Here is a 5,806-nt window from a genome sequence, read left to right as displayed (position 1 = left end):
CACGAACATTTTTTTTCTTGCTACAATAACAATCCAACGCGTTTACGTAAGAAACCCACATTTTGAAAAATCTCACGTGAGATTGGGTGATGGGGGAGGGGGTTGAATAAAATCTCACGACATCTCACCAGGGGGAGGGAGGGACAGATAATTTAAAAAACACCTCACGTAATTTATGGACGCACTAAGGCTGGTTCTAATAATTGTAGTAAAAAGTTATTAAACATTATATGGTTCATTATTAAGAACGTATACTTTAGCCATTTGTATCTTGATATTCCATTAAGAATGTTTAAATATCTTCTAATTATGTATTTCAATTTACATTTAAACAACTCATTAAAATTAAAACATATGAAAATGTAAATTTAAGTATGTTATTACAACATTCATAACGTCTAGTTCTGCTCTACTGTATACCTTCAAACATCGTTAATTTTATTATAAATGGCTTAGGCTCCTCTTCTTAGGGCGTACATATTGTCACCTCTGAATCTTAATTGATATTTCATTATTAATATTTTACTTTCAAAAATCAATAAAATAATATTTATCTCTACGTAGAGCCAGCTAACGGAGCTAGTTCAGGCGCTGATGGTGCAATCTTCTCCTTGACGGGCACGACCAGTGGCTCAGAGCTGGTAGATACACGCAGCAGTCCCCGCTTCGATGCCACGGCTAGCAGTAATGCCACCGATACGAAGAATGACACCAACTGGAAATAATGGCGGATAAATATATCCTTATTATAATGCATTTTTGCTACATATAAACACATACAAACACAGCTAAATAATACTGTTCTCAAAAAAAGTTGTGTTTCTGGAGTGGTTTTATTAAAAAGTATTTTTTTAAGTGGGATTAATATTTTCACGGTGTTTTTGTACAAAGAATTTTGAACAGAAAGCGGTCTTCGATTGCTTCGACGCATTGAGATTGTATTATTCGCTATGAAATTAAAATATCACGATTTGACGACGCGTTGGCAGCGCAGCGGTCACAGGACTGGCTGTTGCGCTGGCGGTCGTTGGTTCGATTCCCGCTCACGACAGACATTTGTATTGATCATATAGATGTTTGTGGCCTGGGTGTTTGTGTTTGAGTATTGTGTGTGTTTCCGGAGCCCCGACAAAGGAGAAAATCCTACTGGGGGCTGTTGAATATAAAGCGTTTACTTATTATTTATTTATTTACGCCATTGCATGACATCTTGTCTAGTACTTAGTGTAATTTAAAAAAATATAGGATTCTCAGGGCCAGTTTCACCAATTGTGGATCAAATTTTATCTTGCACTTAAGTTACGATTAGACTTTAACAGCAGGAGATAGAATAGGAAATTAGGACCGGTTTCACCTCAATTATTAACAGAAAGCGGTTAGATTAATTTTTGCGAATAGAAATGTCTCATATAGGGTCATTGCGCCTGTTCGCGTCCACTTAGTGCAGTTGGCAAGTTTGAAGAAGAAAATAAAAATGTCCCCGCACTAATTTCTATGAAAAATTTATTTACTGTATTCATTATATAGTCTATTTAAAGATTAATTTTCAGTTTTGTTCGAAACATCTTGTTATTATTTTATTTAAATACAAACGTCAGAATTAGGCGATTTACCCAGTTTGCGTCCATAAAATCCAATTTGCGTCCACCCGCTGGACCACTTCGCGTCCACCAGCTTAGAAAAGGAATAAAGAGGTGATATTTTTATGATAATGTAAAGAGACATTGGATTTTAATAATTTATTTATTGAAGAATTATAGTTATTTAAAAATCAACATATTAACATTAATAAATCACTATAAAGAAAATAATACCTACCTATTTATTCTTCTAAACATTGATAGAACTTAAAATTAAAAAACAAATTAGGTACCTATGTAGTCAGTAAATAGTAATTCCACCTTTAAAATTCAACAATTATCTGTTCTGTGAATTTTAAAGGAATGTAAGCAAGCTAAAGATCAGCCTGCAATTACAATCACAGCAGCCTTTCGCAGTCGACTACTGGACATAGGCCTCGACAAGTTCACTCCTGTGTTTTGCCCATAGTCACCACGCTGGGCAGACGGGTTGGTGACCGCAGGCCTGGCATTGTCGTACCGAAGACGCTGCTGCCCGTCTTCGTCCTGTGTATTTCAAAGCCAGCAGTTGGATGGATATCCCGCCATCGGTCGGCTTTTTAAGTTCCGAGGTAGTAGAGGAACTTAGTCGCCTCTTACGACACCCACGGGAAGAGAGGGGGTGTTTATATTCTTTGGTGCCGTAAGCACACAGCACCACAAAGATCAGCCTTGATTAATAATAATTATGGAAACAAAATACGAGGTGCACACATATCTCCATTCGCATTAAATATTAATAATACCGCTGTTTTCTTCTTCGTCACTTGGTTTTATTTGATACTAGCTGTGCTCGCGACTTCATCCGCGTGGAATTATAATTATAACTATAATAAAAAAATATTGTTCTGTTCGTAGAATTACAAAATAAATAAATTTCTAAAATAAAAGTAGCCTAATTTACTCCTTATTTCATTAGCTATCTAGATGGTAACGTCAAAATCAGTCCAGTCGTTTCAGTGATTAGCCGGAGCAAACAGACAGACAGACAGACAAAAATTCTAAAAAATGTTTTTATTTATTTATTTATTTTATTTTCTTACATCTAATATTACAGGCATAACCCAATTCATTAGACATAGTAAAAGAGACAAAAAGCAAAAGGAAAAAAAGTTAAACTATAATTAAAAAAGAATTAGCTGACTTTAACATAATACTAAAAACAAAACAATAATAAATATAGAAATATTAAATTCATTTCTAATAACATATTATATACAAAGTAACTTTTGTGAATTCACTCCATGAACAAAAAAAAAGGTCTAGTGTGTCAGCCACCAAGTTCAGCGTTCTGACTGAACGAGCAAGGGGGCCGTTGCGCACTAGCTCGGTTCTGCCGTGGGGTACTGCAAACAAGCTCGGTCGCTGTCTTCGTTGTAGATGATACCTATCGGGTACGCTCAAACCTATCCACTGCAGTACCCCTGGATTTTGACAACGACGCGGAATAATTTTAAAATATAAGTTGCCAGAGCCAGCTCTCTCCTAGTCTCCAACTTGTTGTTACAATGTTGGATACATCAAGGGATACACGCCATAAAGCCTATGGTAAAGAAACCTGGTGAATTTATTTTGAATACGTTCCAGTATGAGACTGTATTTGACTTCATGTGGAGACCATACTACCGCATTATACTCAAGCTGACTTCTTATTAGGGGGGCATCCTACAGTAAAGAGATTGCTTATTTTGGTATATGTACCGTGTATAAATCAATATACATTTAGTAAAAAGCTGTTACTTTAATATTACAAACAGACACTCCAATTTTATTTATTTGTGTAGATAAGTTTTGATCTGCACCCACTGATTTTGTCCAATATTGAAATAGCATATTTTTTGCATAGGTACTTGTCTTAACGATTTCTTCTTCTCTTGGATGTCATGCAAATCTTCCTCTGTGTATGTTCTTTTTTCTTTCTTGTTTCTTATCTGCAAAGAACTCATCTTAAACAGAAAAAAAAATAAGAAAGAAATTACTTATTTCATTCAAAGTAGAATAGGTATTAAACTTTTAGTTTTATGTATTAACCTTATAGAATTAATTTAAAAAATGGACGCGATTTAGTCTTATTATTAATCCCTTTAGGTATAGTTTGCGTCCATTGCGGACGCAAAGTGGAAGTTTTATAAATTCGGTGTAGTAGTTCGCGTCCACCTTATTTTAACTGTTAACTATAAAAAAATAAGCAAATTCATAATTATTATAATTCCTTTTATCATAACCAACGCCTAGAAACAGCTATGTATCCAAAATAGACATAAAACAATAAAAGACTCACCTTCAAACGAACCGCTGCCCACTCTTTTCTTCTCATTATTCCGTGCCTTCGCGCTCTCTTGTTGAACAGCCCTCACTAACTATTTTTTTTACCCAGGATTGCTTGGACGCACGGAACTTTTGTCTATGCGTACGTGCCTCTTATACATTGAGGTATTAGCCGGTTATTATTTTTCGACTTATTGGTGTCTTAGTATACTTAATTTCGAGACTTTTCAAAGTCAGATCCGTAAAATGGACGCGAATTGGGCGGTGGACGCGAACAGGCGCAATGACCCTATACAGCGAAATTTGATGGTGAAAATTAATAATACATAAAAAAATCGTGTGGTGTCGTGAGACACCAGATAGGAACGAAGTTCCTTCTTATAAAATATTAATCTCATGTTCTATTCGATATAAAGAAAATAATTTATAGGAGTATACATTTTTATTATGATTTTTTTATCGATAAAAATCATAATAAAGTACTTTACAGAATTATCTTAACACTTTTATTTTATTTACAATAATTTATAAAAATATATCATAATTAGAGACTGATATAATAATAATAACAATAACAGTCATCACGTAGACTATACAGTAGACACTGTATAGCCATCATACATACTTTTACGTACATACTTTTTTAACGTGACAGACGTTTTTTGCCAGCTAGGATACCCCTCCGCAACGCCCCATAAGGAACTTCGTTCCAAAATGAATTTAAAAACTTTACTATCTGATATCGTCATCCATAAAATAGCGTTATTTACAATTGGTGAAACAGGCCCATAACGCACTATTAATCTCACTTCTTACACCTGCCTGCTAAAATAATAATAGTGCGTCACTTAATCTTGATTGGAATTTTGTCTCTGTCAGATATAGGTATCTATGGTTATATGGGTCATCCTTATTGATAAATTTTATTCTTGTCCAAAATATGTTAGTTTCTAAGGTCAATGTAGTGATAATAAACAGGTACTACTGTCTCGATTGCAATGAATCTTCCAATGTATTATGTACCTATACCTACTATGTAGAATACGAAATCGAGACTGGAATTTTGGTGTAAAATAAATAGGTAATATGTTGAAATATTGCAGTTAATTACTGTAATACGGTTCACATTTTATACATTTTCAATTTGGTTCATTTATCTCTAGACCGGTTTTGAAATCAATTATAATCTTAAAGTATCACGCAATGTGTCTGAAAATACACCGCTATTTGAGTGACCTACTTATATTAACACAAAAAGTCTACTTACCGCTGACACTCCAAAAGTCGCAATCACATCGTAAGATAAAAACATTATTATTAGATTCAACAAAAAAACGTAAACATTGAACACAGCACATTCATTCAAAACTCAACAAATTATGCCAAGAGTAGGAAGGAAGAAATGACAAAAGGTGATCGTAACTCAAATAATCAACGCGTACAACTCCGTGATCAAATTGTAAATAAAATGAACTGTATTATTAAGCGTTAAATGACACAGTAACCGACACAGAGACTAGTTGGAAAACTGGTTTGACATTATCGTAGTGCACGGAGCGGCAACGTGGACACTGTGTCGATGTATGCGCACTATCTGCGACGCAGGTATAGTGCTTTAGCACACCTGTTGGAAAATCTCAGCGTGTGTGAGAGCGGAACGGCAACGTCGCAAATATTCGTCATTACATTTTAGTGACTGACGCAAAGTTTGAAGGTTGGACTATTTTGTTTACTTTCTTACAAAATAATGTGATTTATGAACTTTTACATTATTTTTGTTATATAACAGTGTATAGCTATAAAAACGTATAAAATATCAATCTTGCTTACTGCAACTATTATATGTTAAAATAATTATTTTCCGATAGTAGGAATATTAGTGATAATAAAAACTTAAAAATTAAATATATAAGTAATCG

The 5,806-nt window shown here is 34.3% G+C and overlaps 1 long non-coding RNA gene across 1 annotated transcript; it reads right to left on the bottom strand.

The window, feature by feature from the left end:
• Positions 1-252: 252 nt before the first annotated feature.
• On the bottom strand, positions 253-5,351 carry LOC123663233. The gene is made up of 2 exons (XR_006744633.1): positions 5,155-5,351; positions 253-715 (listed from the first exon to the last, which is right to left on the bottom strand). It is a non-coding gene; the product is annotated as an uncharacterized LOC123663233 (long non-coding RNA).
• Between the last annotated feature and the right edge of the window lie 455 nt (positions 5,352-5,806).

Source organism: Melitaea cinxia, chromosome 20 (assembly GCF_905220565.1).
Source record: "Melitaea cinxia chromosome 20, ilMelCinx1.1, whole genome shotgun sequence".
Lineage (NCBI taxonomy): Eukaryota > Metazoa > Arthropoda > Insecta > Lepidoptera > Nymphalidae > Melitaea > Melitaea cinxia.
This window is presented reverse-complemented; position numbering and strand designations above follow the sequence as displayed.